The following is a 19,150-nucleotide window of genomic DNA, read 5'->3' as shown; positions in this document are numbered from 1 at the left end:
TGATGACGATATATTGAAGCCTTGTGACTTAGGAAACTGCTGGAAATTTAGTAGCTGTGTTCCAGACCAAGAATCTTATAAATGCGTTTGTCCGGCTGGATTGGAGGAGATTGTGACGGAAGATGGTGTCGAGTGCGTCGACATTGACGAATGCCAAAACGAATTAAATCCGTGTAGTGATGATGGTTACTGTGTTAATGCTTTGGGTGGATATGAATGTTTTTGCAAAGACCCAAACGAGTCCGATTGCGTCCGTAAATTTGAGGTTGATGAACAAAGACAAGATTGTAATGACGTAAGTACCTATATTTTTTAATTTTTTTAATAACAGTAATATTTAGAAACCAAATTATTATCACCAAAAGATTTTCTAAACTTAAAAAGGTACATGTACCTTAAGCCTGCTAATATAATATTTATTGTATATGCAATCGTTATCAGTGTAACATGACAAATAAATGCTGATCCCCGACTTCTCACTCAAGTCTGCTTGAACTCCAGAAGTAATCAAAATATGACAATTTATTACAATTATAACAGTTACCTATAACACTTTAAACAGTGTCACAAAGGACCACAAAGTTTGCAAGTTTTTCTTAACGTGTCGTGTCGCACACTGGGTCAAAACTACCATTTTTGTGGCATTAAATCAGCCGGTAGAGTAATAAGCCTGAAACTTTTTGAAAAATATCGTAAGACCATTGTTTAATATATTCCAACCTAAAATTGAACACGCCTCCAAAAAACGCCTCCTAAAACAATTGATTAAAATAACTCGATTTAAAAATTAAAATTAAGTAAAGAATGCCGGCTTTTGAAAAAGTATAATTTTAAGTTAATTTTTTAAAAAGTTGCCCCTCTCGCCTGAACGGGGGGAGGGGCAACTTAAGTTATCGTACTCGTGCCTTGCATTGATCTGAATAATTTACGAATTTAATTTAAAAAAAATGAAGTGCAATTCATTGACAGACAAAGCTTATTCTATCGTAAAGGAAAAAAGACGTCCCTTACTTTAGCGGACACTTTGTGGCGGAGTCAAAAATAATTAATCTCATCAATTGTAGCTACTTTAATGATAATTTGTTGCGCAAAAACTTATTTTGTAGCTTCACCCAGTCATTTTTTATTTCAACTTAAAGTTTCAGAAGTGCACTTCCGGTTTTAGAGACATTTTTTAAAAATCACTTTTTTAAATTTTGTATTGCCTTTTTAAACTTCAAAATGAAATAGAAAATGACTGAGATGAGCTACAAAATTAATATTTGCGCAACAAATTTTGTTTTGCAAAGCTAGCCGAAAATTCAATACATAATTCAAAAACTATGCGAGCTACAAATTTTTGGTTTACGCAATAAATTAGCACTTCATTAGCTACAGTAAATGAGATTATTTTTTTTTTTGACTCCGCTCTCCGCCACAAAGTGTCCGCCAAAGTAAGGGACGTCTCTTTTCCTTACGATAGAATAAGCTTTGTCTGTCAATGAATTGCACTTCATTATGTTTTATGTTAAATTTTTCAGATAATATAATTTAATTGCAAGAATATTATAAAGGACCTACAGTTTTTCGTCTGCTAAGCAGAAATGCAGTGTCCCCAAAAGTAAGGAACGTAAAAAAAAAATGAAATTGAAATAGAGAATGTGGAAAATCTAACATTAAAGAAAAAATGAAGTGCAATTTATTAACAGATAGCGCTAACGCTATCGTATGCATTTGTATGTTCTTACCAACAATTCAAAGTAAAAAGTACTTTTTACTTTACTTTTTACTTTAAAATGAGATCATGAGACTTTGAATACAAATATTTTATTCATTGCAATTTTTGTTTTTAATATATATAATTTATTTGATTCCGTTTTTTTGCTCCTAAGTGTATTATTGTAAGCTAAAAATATCACCAAAAATTACACTGTACAATAAACACATTTTACAGAATCCAAAACTATGTAGCGATCATGCTTCCTGTATACGATCTAAAACGTGAGTTTATTCTTTCTTCTTCCATACTAGAATTTTTAAGATGATTGTTATTTTTCCTTTTATTCCAGTGATCGAGCGTTATTTGAGTGCGTTTGCAATCCTGGTTTCTACAGCAGCGATAACAACAGAAATGTTTGCGAGGAAGAGACCTGTAAACAAAATTTATCTTTGTGTCATCCAAATGCTAATTGTCACTCGATTAATGGTACAAATACCTGCGTTTGCAAGCATGGTAAGTATCTTTTTTCTAACACGTGCATTATAAAATAAACATAATTTCCTGTTTTTCACCAGGATATCACGGCAACGGAACAACATGCATAAAAACTAAATTTATTTTTTCACATCAATATAACTATTACATAAAGCGATTATCTTTTGATGGAAAACTTACAGTTGTTGTTGAAAAACTGTATCCCACACATATAGCCATAGATTGCATTGAAGGGCGAGTCTACTATTATAAGAAAGATAAAATCTTTAGCGCTAATTATGATGGTACAGATAGTCGTTTATTTATAACTGAAGGTAAGTTTCTCCTATGAAATTTTGAATAAACAATTATATTCATGAACAAACATTATCTTTATGCATTTGATTCAACCTCCTTTCGATATATAGATAAAGATATCAGTAACTCAGAAGGATTTGCAATCGATTCAATATCTAGACTTATTTATTATCTTCCTTCTCATGAGAGAGCAATAAAAGTCGAAAGTTTAAACAATCCAAAAATGAGAACGATATTGGTGGCCGACGAAAGTTTGGGTTGGTTTAGTGACATTGCTGTCGACCCAATCAGAGGGTAAGTGCACATTTCTTGATTCTTCAACTCAAATACAAACTTCCGTCATCAATTTATTCACTATGACCTTTTAAAAATTAAATCTTTTTTTATGGGTCAAAATCATGGAGATGGCAGTTTTTTACTTCTGATATAGGTACTATATAGTCGTCCTAGTATTGAAGTGCCGTATACGCCATTTTTACATTTTTGGGAAATCGCATTTAAATGTTCGGAAGATAATTGCGAAAGAACTAACCGCTGGTATTTTTTGATATTTTAGTATGATATATAATTAAAATGTGTCTTTTATATACATGCTATTGGACATCTGCAATTCGTTTTGTTTTCAAAATAATTAAATTTTTGTCCAAAATGAGTTTGCCGTATACCTACGCCATGAAAATCAGAAGTTTCTTTTATTCATATACACGTACGTCAAAGAAAAACATAACGTACGTCAAAACAATTCTCAAAATTTTCTTGCATTGCATGAAAAATTTGACGTAAATGCCAAAATTTCTTGTTTTTGTCAAAACAATAGTGAATATCTCGGCAACGAAAAAAGATAGAAATAAAATGCACGACTGGGGTCGCACGTACTTGCTCTTGCAGTTCAAAGCACTTTTATGTTAGTCTACTTGTAGATATTAAAAGCTGCCTCTAAATTAAAAAAAAAAAAATGATATTGGGGAAGAGCCGACATTTAGGGCAAAAATTTTGTGAAATGAAAAAAATTTTTTTTGTTATTTGACTTTTTTGAGAAAAAATAAAAATGCAGTTTTATTGCCACTGCACTAAATATTACGTATACAAAGTTTAATCAAAATCGTTAGAGCCGTTTTCGAGAAATTTGCAATATCGTATTTTTTTGTATGGGAGGTATACGTTCTAAACGAGATAGAAAAAAACAAAAAAAAACCAACTTTCAGAATTTCATAAAAATCATCTGTACCAAATTTGAAGAAAATCCGTCCACCCGTTTAGGCTGTGGAAATGTGTACAGATGGACGCACAGACGCACAGACGCACAGACGCACAGACGCACGGACGGAATTGCGAGACCCACTTTTTCGGAATTCTCCATCATCGTAATGTTGGTTTTGATTAAAACCTCAATTTTTTTTTTCGACACGAAACCAATACTTGCCCTATAGAGCAAGTAAAAAAAAACGGATAGCAGATTTGAAAAGAGCAACTCCGAAAACATACGATTGCATACCTAGTTCAAAAAATGCAATTTGGCGTATACGGCACTCCAATAGTAGGGCGACGATATGTATATCAAGTTATGCATTCGTATAAAAAAAAAGTTGAGATAACATTTTTCCATGACATTACGATGATAGAAATGCCAAAAAAGTGGGTCCCGGAAGTCCGTCTGTCAGTCTGTCTATCTGTATGTATAAGGAGCTTCAGCCTAAACGGATGGACCGATTGACTTCAAACTTGATATGTATGAAGGTAGGTAGGTTAGGTACCTACTTGTCATATATCGATTTTAATAAAGTTGAAAATGCTTAAAAACGGCTCCAAAGATTTTATTTGAAAAATTCAAATGTAAGTTTTAAGACATGGTCTATCTTTATACAGGGTGATTCAGGAGTAAAGTGCCAAAAAGCTACAGCGTGTAGGATGGGTCGAGACAAGAAAAAATCGTATGGGGGGGGGGGGGGGGGTGTATTCCCCCTCGAGGGGCAATTTAAAAAAAGTTGACTTAATTTGGAAAAAAAAAATTATTAAAAATCAACGACTATACCTACAATATGGTGTTATACCTTTTTTAGAGCCAAAAACCTAGTCTTTTACAAAAATTTTAAATGAAGCCATTTTATTGCATAGTTTTTGAAAAATTAATTTTCAAAGTTAAAATTTTGAAAAAAAATGAAAAAATATTTTTCAAATGGCGTAATTGCAAAATTATTTGAAAATCCCAAATCCAAAATTTTCAAATTTTTATTTAGTTTTATTTTCATTCATAAGAAAGTGGGAAATTTTTGTTTGATAAAATAATTTATTATTTTTAGAAGTGCTATTTACTATTCTATTTATCGAATTAGTAACGATGAAACGCAAAACTATGATACGCACGACTATGATACGTGTAACGATGTTACGAATTCAAATAATACGAACTTTTTTTGTGTGTTGTTTTTGATCTGGCAACAGTAAGGAACGTTGTGAAATAATGACAATAATGAAACACAAGATGTCGTCGGTTTAAAGGAAAAACTCACTAAGGTCCAATTTATTCACACTCCATTAAATTTAAAGTCGCCATTAAAAAAGGGAAATTTTAAAATTTGTATGCGATTTGACAGTTTTATAATTTTTAATGGAGCCTTTAAAAATAATGGAGAGTGAATAAATTGGGCCTAAGTGCTACTGAAATCCTATGTAGTTAGTGAGTTTTTCCTTTGGACCGACGATGTGTAATCAGATTGGTCAAACATTAATAAATAAACCAAGCAGAAGATGGGATTGCTTGAAATTTTTTTGATGAGGTTTCAGAGAATATGTATGAATACGAAAAAGAGGTCTCAGGTCAGATGTATATGTACATGGGTTTGACAACTCATGTTTGTAGGAATAATTTTAGAGAAGAAAAGAAATAAAACTGGAGGGATATGCTTCCCTTTGAGGCAACTAAACTGGTACAAAATAATGTACATTTGGGCTTTTGTGGACCTTGAAGGTTCTGATATTATGTGGAAATTTTTTTTCGAGATTTAGGTAGGTACTGTCCGTGCATCTGTGGGGTTGAAATTTTTGAAGGAGTTTTATGTGAGTTTACATTTTTTTAATGTAAATACCCCGCATCAGTAGATGTACTTCAAACTTGAAACTTTATGAGACGTTGTATGGGTTTTTTTTTAACAAAAAAAATATGTAGAATTCTTTTTTCCCGTAAAATATTCTACATGCCGCACACAGGTAAATTTTCCCAAATTCATGGCCAAAACTACAAAAAAAAAATTTGCGATTTGTTGTTTTTTTTTAATGCCAAGTTGTTTACAAATAACATAAGCTTAGAACCTGATTGATCATGCGATGCAAATTGTAACTGTTTAATCAGTAGATGCTTTCAAAGTAGAACATTTTAATTTACGAGTGAAGTAGCAAGGTTGGTTTCTTATAAGAAGTAGTTTGCTTTATTTTTTATTTAATTTTTTTTTGGCGATTTTTAAAATAATTAACATGGATTCTGTTGCTAGTGGGATGTTAAAAAAAGATAATGACAAAGTAAATTTTAAAGCTTTTTAAGATAATGTGTTTGAGCAGTAAAAACAAACAAATTTTTTTTCTTTGATAATGAAAAAGTTAAGTTGATTTGCGTTTTTCTGTACTGAAAATAGTGTTGAAAAATAGTTAAATGTTTCCTTTATGGGAAAAATCCTAAAACATTGCGGTTTTTTGCGACTTTTTATAATATTGGCTTCAAAAGGTGTTGGGGACGGTGATTTTTTTTTTTTTTTTTTAATTATATTTTTCTTTTTTGACACAGGATCGTAATTAACTTTCATTTTTCTTTCAAGAAATAAGCTTTCTGAATTTTTAAAAAGCTGTTCGTCACGTGACATTACAGAAAAAATTAATTTTTTTTGGTACCAAAGGTTGAAATATTGAAATTTCGGAGCAAATAGAGAAAAATTTAACGGATTTTGATTTTGCATATATGAACATAGAAGAAGATTGCTGAGTGCCTCCAGAAATAATAACACCTTCTTAAAACAAAATATAAATTGGTTGCAATATGAAATATCGTTTCCATGCTGAGCCCATGGCTTTGTTGGACGGCCTCAAATGGATTTTTCAGACCTAAGCGTACGGTCAAAGAGACGTAAAACAGAAGATTTACGTTCTAACTATAATGCCGAAGAATTAAGCTATGCTGCGCCATGCAACTGCGAGAAAAAGGGAAACTTGTTCATCAAATGTAATGAAAAATATAATATTTTCAACTCCTTCACGTGCTGAAAAATATCAAAAGCTTTGAAAAAAATTGACCAGAAAATTATTCCATATACAGCAGAAGAAGCACTTTCAATAGTTGTTGAAGGAAAATTAACTTAGTTTCATAATAACCATATGTATCCAAACTTAAGCCTCAATAAAATTTATTCATTCATTGGACAGCTCGGCGAAGAAGCCCAAGAATCACGAAACAAAGATATAAAGCGTTTCGATAAAGTTTCCCAAGAAAATTTTCGAGGCAGCAAAATATGGAAGATGTGTTTTATAATCTCTTGGTCTCTTCTGACCCATTAATAAGTGGTTTGAGAAAACTAAATCCTAAAACAAAAAATGCGTTTCCCTCTGAAATACTTCAGTTTCTAATAGAACCAGAGATCGACCAAGCAGACTTATAGTTACAGTTTCACAACTCACAAGTCATTGAATGATATACACACATACAAACTCACACTCATGTTTATTTATGTATATAGTTGTTATCTATGCCTGCATTATTTATTTATTTATAATAACGACTGTTCCACTGTTTTTTTCAATCTATTGAATGTATAAATATTGTATTATTAAATGTCAAATGAAAGAAACCCTATGGCGTAAAGTAAAAAAAACGACTTTTTTCATTTTTGCTTCCTTTTTGTGAATTTTCGTGTAAATTTACTTAAAAATGGTGAATTTTATGGAAATTATCTTATTTTGATATAATCATGCAATAATAAATTGAATAAACACAAAAAATAATTTTGGCCATGTTTTTGGGAAAATTTACCTGTGTGTGCCGGTAAAATAATTATTGGTATATAAATGAAGCTAATTGCAATAGGTATTGCTGTGATTGAATGGACTCTCGGTCTAACAATAAAAGCACGCATTCGCCCGAGTGTATCTTCTAGGTTCCTGCTATGGAATTATGTAGGTACCTACAAAAAACGTTTTATAACATCATAACATGATTTCTTAGCGCAATAAGTTCGAGATGTTAAAGGACAACGGCAAATTGAAGGTGCTACCACCAAGCCTTATATGTGGAGCTAAAGGTATTCCACGGGTCGCAACGCAACCCGCTACCGCTCTGACAACCCACCTTTTTTTGTTTAAAAAAATTCTTAAAACTTCTCATGTAAGTTTTTAAACTATCAAGCAAGATTTTAAGTCAAAAGTAATTCTACCAATCTAATAACTTGACATATTACAGTACCTACTTAAGAAAAAAAGAAGCAGCACCACCCCTAGCTAAAGAGGTCAGAGACATACTAAAAATTATTTAAAAAAAAATAAACAAATTTGTATTTCAGTTTCAGTTGTTTCAATTTGGTGCGGGAGTTTCATTTTTGTTATTAATTTATCGAAGCAATCACCAATAAGAAATTTGAATTTTTTTTTTGTAGGTCCGAACATTTTTAAATATGTATTTGAAAAGTAATTTCTATTGGCTGGTTATTTTTATTTATTTAAATTTAAAGAAAGCCCCCACCTTGCGGAATCTACCGAAATGTGAACATTTGTTTCTTTAGTTTGTTTTTTTTTAGTGAGGAACTAACCTCCTTACAGAAAGGGTCTGCATATTTTTTCGTTATAAATAAAATCCGCGAATGGGTCGCATGTATTTGCTCCCAAAGCAAATGTATCCTTTATTTTATTCAGGACATTGTAAAATTATTTTTTTTTAGAAGTAAGTAGGTACATATATAAGAAATACTTATTATCATTTTAAATGGTCTGAGGATAAGAATTAGTTGCTTTGAGAAAAATCACAAGAAAAAGTTTAAGGAGCCTTAGAGCCACTTCTTAATTTGTTTAAGAAGTAAATATGTAAAAGGTAGATACATATATTATACAAGGTGATTCAGGAGGAATCGAGGAATGTGCCCAAAAGCTAGAGCGTGTGGATTAGGTCGGGACTAGAAAAATATCGTACGGAAGGGGAGGGTTTATTTCGTCTCGTTTAGCGGGAAGGAGCAAATTAAAAAAAAAAAAATGACTTAATTTGAAAAATAAATTAGACCAACAAAAATGTGCTATACTGTTTTGTAAAGCCAAAACCCTAGTTTTAAAAAAAAAATTTTAATAAAGCCATTTTATGGTATTGTTTTTTAAAAATAATTCTCAAAATCAAAATTTTCAAAAAAATTCGAAAAAAAGTTTTAACTAATTTTTTTTCAAATTTTAGTTAATTAAGTACTAATTTAGTTTTTCAAATTTAATTGTCTTGTTTTAAGACAAAAATAGAAAACTGAATTCAAAACTATTTTGTCATTTTGGAGAAATTAACAAAAAAAAAAACAAAACTACTTTAAAAAAAAACCTCTTTACTTTTGGTTTTTAAGTGGCTGGACTTGTTGAAAAATTAATTTACTAAGCATATACGATACCTTTCGTCTATTATTTTTTTAAACATTCAGACTTGGATTAGCCCTGAATTGATCAACATTTTTCATTGGATAACACCTGAAAACTTACCTGAGAATTTTTCTTACTACTTCGGGGGCTACCACCGCTCATGGATTCTTGCTGTAAGGGCCTTAAGTGAATAAAACCGCAATTTTTTAATGAAAAACGAACAACAAATAATAATGTATGTACATCCCAAAAATAAATTAATGACAAGAAAATACAAATACGAAAGAAGAGAATTCAAATACTATCTAATGGTATAATTCTCTTGAAACCTTTAAAAATCACAGAATACCTATGATTTAAAAACCTTTTTTATTACACTGTGCAAGTCGAAATCCTTGACAGGCGCGCGAATAACTGTTTCGCCCTATTTCGGACCCGAGAAATCCATTGGCATCATTAGTTTTTCGATTTATCGGTACGACTTCGAACAAAATTTTTTATGAAAGTTTTTTCAATTATTTTGAGAGTTTCCCACTGTTTTTAGTCATTTTTCAACCAAAAACAATATTTATATTGCTAATAATTCTGCTCAAACGTTATTAACTGCCAGTAGAAAGACATTATAAACAATTTTGAACAATTTATTTGAAAATTTAGTGATTTTTTTGAAAAAATTTAAAAAAATCGAAATATTTTACATTGTTAATCGTTTTTTTCGCTGTTTTTGTTCTCTTTTGCACAAATACATTGCATGTTTTCCATTAAAAATTAATTTAACTGTTAATTTAGCGTTGGTTAAACTTCGACAGTCTATCGATAGCATCGATAACAAAAAAATATCGAGTATATCGATACTTCACAAAACTATCGATAGTTTCAATACTTCCAAATTATTTTACCACAAGGCTACCGATATTATCGATAGCTTTGAAATTAATTAAACACAATTTGAACTACAAGTTGAGTTTTCGTTTGACATTGGATAAAAACAACGAATTAACATAGTGTTTGGTAGATATCGATAGTTTCCATTATCGATTGTATCGATAGTTTTGAGAAAAAACTATCGATAATATCGGTAGCCTTGTGGTAAGATAATTTGGAAGTATTGAAACTATCGATAGTGTTGTGAAGTATCGATATACTCGATATTTTTTTGGTTATCGATGCTATCGATAGACTGTCGAAGTTTAACCAACACTAAATTAACAGTTAAATTAATTTTTAATGGAAAACATGCAATGTATTTGTGCAAAAGAGAACAAAAACAGCGAAAAAAACGATTAACAAGTAAAAAATTTCGATTTTTTAAAATTTTTTCAAAAAAAAACACTAAATTTTCAAATAAATTATTCAAAATTGTTTATAATGTCTTTCTACTAATAGCAAATAACGTTTGAGCAGAATTATTAACAATATAAATATTGTTTTTGGATGAAAAATGACTAAAAAAAGTGAAAAATTCTCAAAATAATTGAAAATCTTTCAAAAAAAATTTTGTTCGAAGTCGTACCGATAAATCGAAAAACTAATGACGCCAATCGATTTCTCGGGTCCGAAATAGGGCGAAACAGTTAATCGCGCACCTGTCTCAAAAAAAATTTTCAAAAAACTTGCACAGTGTTATAAACTGCTTGCTTTATTGTTTTTTCATTAAAATAAAATAATTTTATTGAGTTAATGCCCTTACAGCACGTTATTAACAAATTAAGTCATTTTTTTTTAAATTTGCTCCTCCCCGCTAAACGAGACGAAATAAACCCTCCCCTTCCGTACGATATTTTTCTTGTCCCGACCTAATCCACACGCTCTAGCTTTTTGGCACATTCCTCGATTCCTCCTGAATCACCTTGTATACAGGGTGTCCCACAGTCACCGCCCCAAACGAAAACCATGGATTCCTGAGGTCATTTTAAGTCGAAAAACTTAAGAGGTAATTTTCTCGTTTTCGTCCCGTTTTCGAGTTACCACGGTTTTTATGATTTTTGTTCTCTTTTCCCTTATCTGGCTTTATCTTTGCCAAACTACGTTTGATTTGAAAAATTTTTTTTACAACCAATCAAGAATTTATTACAGTTTTAGTTTGTCTCAAAACTTTTTTTTCTGCGGACAACCGTTTCTCCACAATTTTGCATCAAACACAATTTTCTTCGTTTTTTAAGTTGTTTTTTACACTTTCATATCATTTAAGTCAAAAAAACACGTTAATGAGTATTAATTTTTTGTGCTTTTTATTAAAGCCCAGTTTATTTTCATAAAAAAAAAATAAGTTTTATTTCATAAAAAAGGCTACTGAAATTAATTAAAAAAAATAAACAAACTGAGTGAATTAAAAAAAAAATAATTTTTAAATACAAAATTTATTTAAATGAATTAAAACTTTTTCTGAGCTTTATTTATTTGTTCTTTTCTTAACCACAATAGCTCAGAAAAAGTTTTTAATTCATTTAAATTAATTTTTTATTTAAAAATTATTTTTTTTTTAATTCACTCAGTTTGTTTATTTTTTTTAATTAATTTCAGTAGCCTTTTTTATGAAATAAAACTTATTTTTTTTTATGAAAATAAACTGGGCTTTAATAAAAAGCACAAAAAATTAATACTCATTAACGTGTTTTTTTGACTTAAATGATATGAAAGTGTAAAAAACAACTTAAAAAACGAAGAAAATTGTGTTTGATGCAAAATTGTGGAGAAACGGTTGTCCGCAGAAAAAAAAGTTTTGAGACAAACTAAAACTGTAATAAATTCTTGATTGGTTGTAAAAAAAATTTTTCAAATCAAACGTAGTTTGGCAAAGATAAAGCCAGATAAGGGAAAAGAGAACAAAAATCATAAAAACCGTGGTAACTCGAAAACGGGACGAAAACGAGAAAATTACCTTTTAAGTTTTTCGACTTAAAATGACCTCAGGAATCCATGGTTTTCGTTTGGGGCGGTGACTGTGGGACACCCTGTATATATGTATCTACCTTTTACATATTTACTTCTTAAACAAATTAAGAAGTGGCTCTAAGTCAAAGTGAAGAGTATAGTTTTTGCTTTGATGCATTCTAAAAAATATTGTAGGAGGGCCAAACAAAAAGTAACTTGAACATTAATATAAAAAAAAAAATAAAAAAAAATTTGAAAATTTTGGTTTTGGGATATTTTTAATGACTGTGCGATTATATTCATTTTCATGCGACAAATAGCTAATATCTTCAAATCAAATTGATTTAGAAAATAAATTATTTTGATTCTGTTTCCAGGATTATCTTGAAAAATGCATTCTTTGTCTTAATATTAGATGGTCTCAATGCTTTTCTTTTAGGAAACTTTATTGGATATTGATGATGAACCCAAAACATCCATCCCAATCAAAAATTGAAATGTCTGAACTGGACGGTACCGATCGTGAGATTCTTTTAACATTACCATTCACTGCTTTAAAGTTGGCCGTGCTTCCAAATAGTGGGGATTTATGCTTTTATGATGGTGGATTTAAACTAATGTGCATAGATTTTCATTCGAAGGAGGTTAGAAATATTGCATTACCACCATTACGCATAGATAGAATAACTGCCACGAACGATAGTATCTATTGGTATAATGACGACAGGTATGTTGATTTTTTTTAAAATAAAACTATTGTTATAATTTTTGTCTTTAAAATAAAATCTTAATAGAAAGACATTAGAAGGTATTTATTTTGATGGAACATGCTATTTAAGTAAACATTGTAACCCGGGACAAGTGGTGGATAAATTAATTGCTTTGGACGACTATTGTCCTCAAGGCATCAATCCATGCCAAATGAATAATGGTGGATGTCCGTTGGATACTATTTGTTTGCCAAATCGAAGCTCATCATCTGGAATAAGTTGTAAACAAATAAAGCTAACATAGTTTTAAATATTTCCTTTTGTTTTGAATTTCTGTGAAATTTAATTTTTTGTAATAATCTCATTAAATAAATAAAAAAAAGAAAAATATAATAAATACTATAATGATTTTTCATATTAAGTTATACTTAGTATTTTACATTACATTACATATTAAACTAATCTGAAGATAAATCTCCAGACTAGAGACACTGCAGCTTCGGAATCTAGGTCCATTTTGCTGATACAACACGAGACATTAATACAACACAGAAAGACAAAGAGAGAAAGAACGAGAGAAGAACATACAACACTGAACTACGTGGCACAGAGGATGAGACATAGTTGAAAATTGTCTCATGTTATCGCACAGGTGGCTTCAGTTAAGCTGGCGATTTAGAAAAAACTTCTGAGCCGACCGCTGGGTTTGAACCCACGATGTCTGGCTCTGAAGTCATCTATCGATTCCTCTGTGCCATGGCCACCTGCGACTTAGTATTTTAATAAAGCTCATTGGAATGAATAAATGTAATTTAAATAATTTTATTATTATAAGACTTTATTGTTTGTTTGTTTTTTTTTTTTTATATATTCAATTTTTCAGTTCGACTATTTTATAAATGCATCTTTCTCCTACCAACAATTGGAACAAAAAAGAAAAGGATTTCGCCTGAGAAACAGTCGTAGCTTGTCAATGATTGGGGTTAAACATGTGCTTATTCCTTATATGGCATCCAAATAAAACGAATCGCTGGATAATGTCTTGGTAAAATATCATCAGAACACAAAAAAAAAAATTTAAAAAAATTAGGTGATTCAGGTTGAATTTTATTTGATTTGCCATTCTGAAGTTCTCTTAGTTCTTTTATGTGTTACTTTGTGTCTGGAAATGATCATCATTAGTCAGTTTGTCTTAATTTTCATTTTTTTTTCTCAAAGAAAGGACTTCCGTTTTGGTATGGAATAGAAAAAAAACAAATATTTTTGTTTCGTTTTAAACTGACGTATGAGATATGAGAATCGAATGTATAAATATTCAATAAAATTCTTAAAAAAGCGGGAACTTCCAAATAAAGATCTTTCATAAGAATCGAGAAAAAAAAAAAACAATTTATGAGTAATGTGGATATTATATTTATTTGTTTTGTTTAGTTGTTTTGTGTAAGTTTGTATTGAAACTCTGGTGTGTTTGACCTTAATTGATATCTATGTCAAGTTGTGGCAATTTCATTTCAACAACAGCTTTTTACGTTTTTTTAAACGTAATTTTTGTTTGTAGTTTTTTTAACCGTGTTGCAATTGAAATAAGCCTATTTGCACTTACCTCAATTTGTTTGTTTTATCAATTTGAAAACCTCATAATGGAAACAGTAAAAACATTTTATCGATTTACGCCCTTAATAAAATGGTTTAATAGTCAATGTCAAATTATAACTGAACTTATTTAAAATGTATTAAAGTAGATAATGAAACTGGTGTTGAGGTGATAGCAACTAGAGATGCCTGTAGGATATTTAGAAAACCAAGCAATACTCTTGCAATGTAGCCATTGGTCGGCAACGAAAATAGAGCTTGAACCAAACCATACTTTTTTAAAGGATTTTTATGTACTGCATCCGAAGACAAAATTTTTACTCGCATGTCAAGTTTTTAAAATATGTGAATATTAAAAGGTCAAAAACGCGTTTTTTTGGTACTTTTGGCGTCTAATTCTTTCACCGTTAAATTTTTTTTGTAAAAAGGGGAAGGGGACCTCATTGAACTTGGTGTGCGAAACTCAAAGCAGCTAAGTGAGGATAGAGCTAGCTGGAGAAGATTTCTGGTTGAGAACCGAAAGGTATAGCTAGTTTTTTTTTACATGTTATATAGGCAGGTAATATGAATCAAGTTTAAGATTCGTCCAGACATGACATAAAGATGATAGAGAATGTCAAAAAGTGGGGTTCCGCTCTGTTTGTCTGTCTGTATCTATCTTGAGCTACATCTCGAAACACTGAAGCAATTTAGTTCAAACTTGTTAGTAATGTGTTATTTTTTGTACCAAAATTAACAGTTCCAAAATGCACCAAAATGGAAAATCTGTTTTTTTTTTTTTCAAAAAGCTGTAATGATTTTCATTTATTAGTTATTATTGAATTTTCCGTTGCAAAATGCAGTTTTTTTTTTAAACTATAGCATAACATCTAAAATGTCTGTACAAAAATATTGAACTATAAAAACTAGTTGAAATATTTTATTGGCCTAGGTTCAAGTAAATAATAGCAAAAGAATTTTTGTTTCTATTTAACTTAGCTTATACTCGTATTGGAGTTAGTTATGTTTTGTACTTAACGAAACTTGAACAAAACTTTTCTAGTCACTTACCTGAAAATAAAAAAAAAGAATTTTTTTTAGATAATTGCATTTTATGAAAGTAGTTAAAAATGTTAAAATAGTTTTTTAGTTTTAGTTTTTAAATAATTGTTCTATATGCATTATTTCTGTAAATAAAGTCACTGGTGACATATGCGTAATATATTTGGCTATAAAAAAAAACTTCAACAATTTCAAATTAAAAAAAAACATTTTTTTTTGTTCATAATATTATCGAAATGTTGTTGGAAATGATGAAAAATGATTAAAAATGATGCCCTTAACATTAACGTCTCTTACTTTGGTAGACACTTTGTGGCGGAATCAAAAATCATGTAGTTCGCATGGTTTTAAAGCTATTGAATTTTCCGGGGTATATTTAAAAGGCTTAAACCCAATTTCTCACCTCATGATCATATTTTTTAGCGGAGTTATTCACAAAAATGCATTTTTTGGGATATTTTACTTCTAAGTTAATATCTTTGCTCCAATATGTCGTAGACCGAAAAGTGAACATACATTCTCTTCCTTATAATATTTTCTATCGTTTAAATGTAATTTCATTGTATTAAAGTAAGTAACTACAAAATGGCAGCCAGTTTAAATCAAAATTCTAGTTGTTAAAAAACAGATTTTCGTTTTTATTTCGAAAAAAGCTCATATTATGGTTAACAGTTTTCTAACCTATTTTGTAGCAATTTTAATTTCCTGCTTTTAAAGAAAAAATCAACTCTTTATCATCAAAAATGGCCGAGCAATTGATAAATGAACGCTAGTTAAATCGGTGCGATCACACCCAAAAATAGTTTCTCCAATTTTAAGTGTGAGTATTGTATTAATGCATTTTTGTTCAAACAGACCCACCTCAAGAAGCCGTGTTTAGAAAAAAATGTTTTTTATGCATACAAATACAAAAAAAATAAATGACAATTTTTTGAAAAAAAATCGAAACACTATTTTTTGAAATCGGGCGGAGAAACTATCTGGTTTTGTACAGTTTCTCACCCTGATTACGAAAGGCTATGTAAGAATCTGGATTAAGGGGTAAAAGGACGGTGCTTTGGAACTTCAGAAGATGAATAAATAAGCTGATGAAGATAGGTCAAATCGTTTTATTAACACGCCTTTGAGCTAAAGTTTGCATCTGAAGAAGTTGGATACCTTGTTCATACAGTGGCAAATTGAAAGGATCGGTCCAAGGAAGACCTTTAAGAGCAAAGCGTACAAAATTATCTAGAAATTCGATTCGGTTTTTAGAAACTTCGTTAAAAGGACTCCATACTGGTGAAGCGTATTCAAGATGGGATGGTATAAAGATAAAGTAACAAATGGATCTTCAAACTCCTTTGATCAACGCAACGTTTAAATAACACCAAGCATTGAGCTCGCTTTATAAGCAATGAAATCCAAAAAACGCGCTCTATCATACCTACAAAACCAAGAAGTACACTTTAAATAATTGATGTAACTAGATTTTATATGAAAATTATCTTTAACTAAGAGCCGATTTTTCAATCTTCTAATACACAGTCAGTTAACTGTTCGACAAAAAAAGTTGTTAGGCTCATAAACAGCCAGAAAATAACATTGAATTTTTCAATCAAGACAAATTTATTCTAAAGAATAACTAAAAAAAATTGTGAAATTCAAAAATATTCAAAATTAAACGTCATTTTTATTCATTATTAGTTTTGTTTTCTTTTGTGCCACTGTATTTTTTATCAAAATTCTTTCAAAATAGCTTTGACAATTGACACAATAATTTTGTTAAGATTATTCCTTAGAATAATTTTCATTCGTCTCTGAAAGAAGTAGATAGTTTTATTCCTAGGAATAAGCTATATAGTCTATTTAATAGACCGGAGCTCCAGAGCAAAAATAGAACAAATTCGTTCAAGAGTTTTTATTGCTGATTATAATTCCTTGGCATAAAAGAATACTCCAGCCAAAAGTGCTACTAAATCCATTGGTGCATTTCTGAGAAAACGGCAACACTGGTCGGTTTTCAGTTTTTTTTTTTATTCAACTCGAAAACCAAGCCTAACTTTGAAATGGTTCAAAGACACTTCGCTGGCTGATAATTATAGGGTTGTATGTCAACTCCCCTTTGTTTTCAGAAAATCGATTTCAAAGTTTTTAAGGCTGGTTTTTGGATAAAGTAGTTACATAGCAGTAAAGCATTGATGCAATCTTATAAAAGACCTTAACTAACTCACGGAACTCATTTGTATAGCATTTTTTAGATAATCTCATTGTGAATAAGTCTGTCGTTGGAATTTTTGGTTTACAAGAGTAAAAATGGAATTATGAAATAAAAACGGCACCGACCTCTTTTCCAAGATGGCGGCTGTTCCCGATGTCCTATCATCCCAAAAAATTCACTTTTACGATAAGGACATACAACCAAATACGTTCCATGAAAAAATGCAATTTGATTTACTTATTTGCTTGGGCTATTTTGTTTAAAACTCATTTGAGTATTTTTTTCGTTTTTCAAGAGAAATTTTTCGTTGGTCGCTGATTTTACAAGAATTGTTTTTCAGACTATTGAGAACAGTAAAAGAGTTGGTATTAAATGTTCTTCTATGCAATAGACCAAAGCTAATGGCTCTCCGTCCATTCATTCGATCCGTATTTATAAAAATGCACATACACAAAATTGCACACAAGGCCATAAGGATGCAAATACATTTTTTTGTTTGTCATATTTAGTTTATATTAAATCAATCCCTTGAAGTCTGTTTACTTTAAAAGTCTAAAAGTTACCAATTATTACGTACGATTTTATCGAGTTTCAAAAACTTGCTTTTAACTAAAAAAGTAAAAAATTTAGAAAAAGTGCTAATTTTTGAATAGGTACATTTAAGATGTTTCTTGACAAAAAAAAAATTAAAAATTGCAGATTATCAAGGAATTTTACCCCTACTTTATTTCATTTGTACAAAGTTTGGACGTACCGGCTACATATACAAAATGCCCCTTGATTTAGTAAAAAAAATAAAATCGTCAATTTTTTAACTTTTTTTTCTTTGATTTTAGGTTAGAATTTTAGTCCAAAATAATTTTTAAAATTTTTTAATTTTTTAAAGTCAAAAATTATCATAGTTAAGAAAAAAATGAACTGCATATAAAAATTTATATATCTGAGTAATAAGAAAAGATATTAACATTTTTAAAATGCAGTTTCAAAGAATAACATTTCTTTTTAAAATCAAGATCTTGGCGAAGTTTTTATCATTTGTATTAACAGAGAAATTATCATTAACATAAGTAGAGGCATACCAAAGTAAGCGTTTTCTTAAATCTTCGCTAAGTTTTTTTCAACGGACAACGGAGAGTTACTGTAGAACAATTTTCTTCATAGAAAATACCCCAAAATCACCCCTTGAAATGCCCTTATCATAATCCGGAACACCCTGTATTTCGTCCATCAATATCAATTCCTTTAAAACAACATCAACTCAAAAGATCACGTTAGACTCCGATTGGAAAATCCAAGAACAAGTGGTGATTCAACGATACGACAGCAAACAATCATTGTCATCATCAATTTTATTTTATAATTTTACCAAAAAATAACCTATTTTTTATCTTTTGTTAAGTATGTATTGAATTAATATATTTTTAAATAGTTCTGTCTCATATTTCTTCTAAGAGTACCTACTTTGTTACAATTTGAGTCTCTATAAATTAAAGTGATTCATAAGTTTATGAAAAAATAACTTAAAACCAATTTAACGGAATCACATTATTAACCAAAATATTGCAACCAAAATTTATGCATTGATTGTCTTGTTTTTTATTTTGAACATAAAATCTTTCAAATTATTGTTCCTGTTTTAGTTCTTTAGAAAGCAAT

At 30.1% G+C, this 19,150-nt stretch overlaps 1 protein-coding gene across 6 annotated transcripts in view; it reads right to left on the bottom strand.

The window, feature by feature from the left end:
- The window catches only part of LOC129905836 (mitogen-activated protein kinase-binding protein 1), a 438,084-nt gene that overhangs the window by 258,236 nt on the left and 160,698 nt on the right, over positions 1-19,150 (bottom strand). The window lies entirely within an intron of this gene.

The sequence above is a fragment of the Episyrphus balteatus genome, chromosome 1 (assembly GCF_945859705.1).
Source record: "Episyrphus balteatus chromosome 1, idEpiBalt1.1, whole genome shotgun sequence".
Classification (NCBI taxonomy): domain Eukaryota; kingdom Metazoa; phylum Arthropoda; class Insecta; order Diptera; family Syrphidae; genus Episyrphus; species Episyrphus balteatus.
This window is presented reverse-complemented; position numbering and strand designations above follow the sequence as displayed.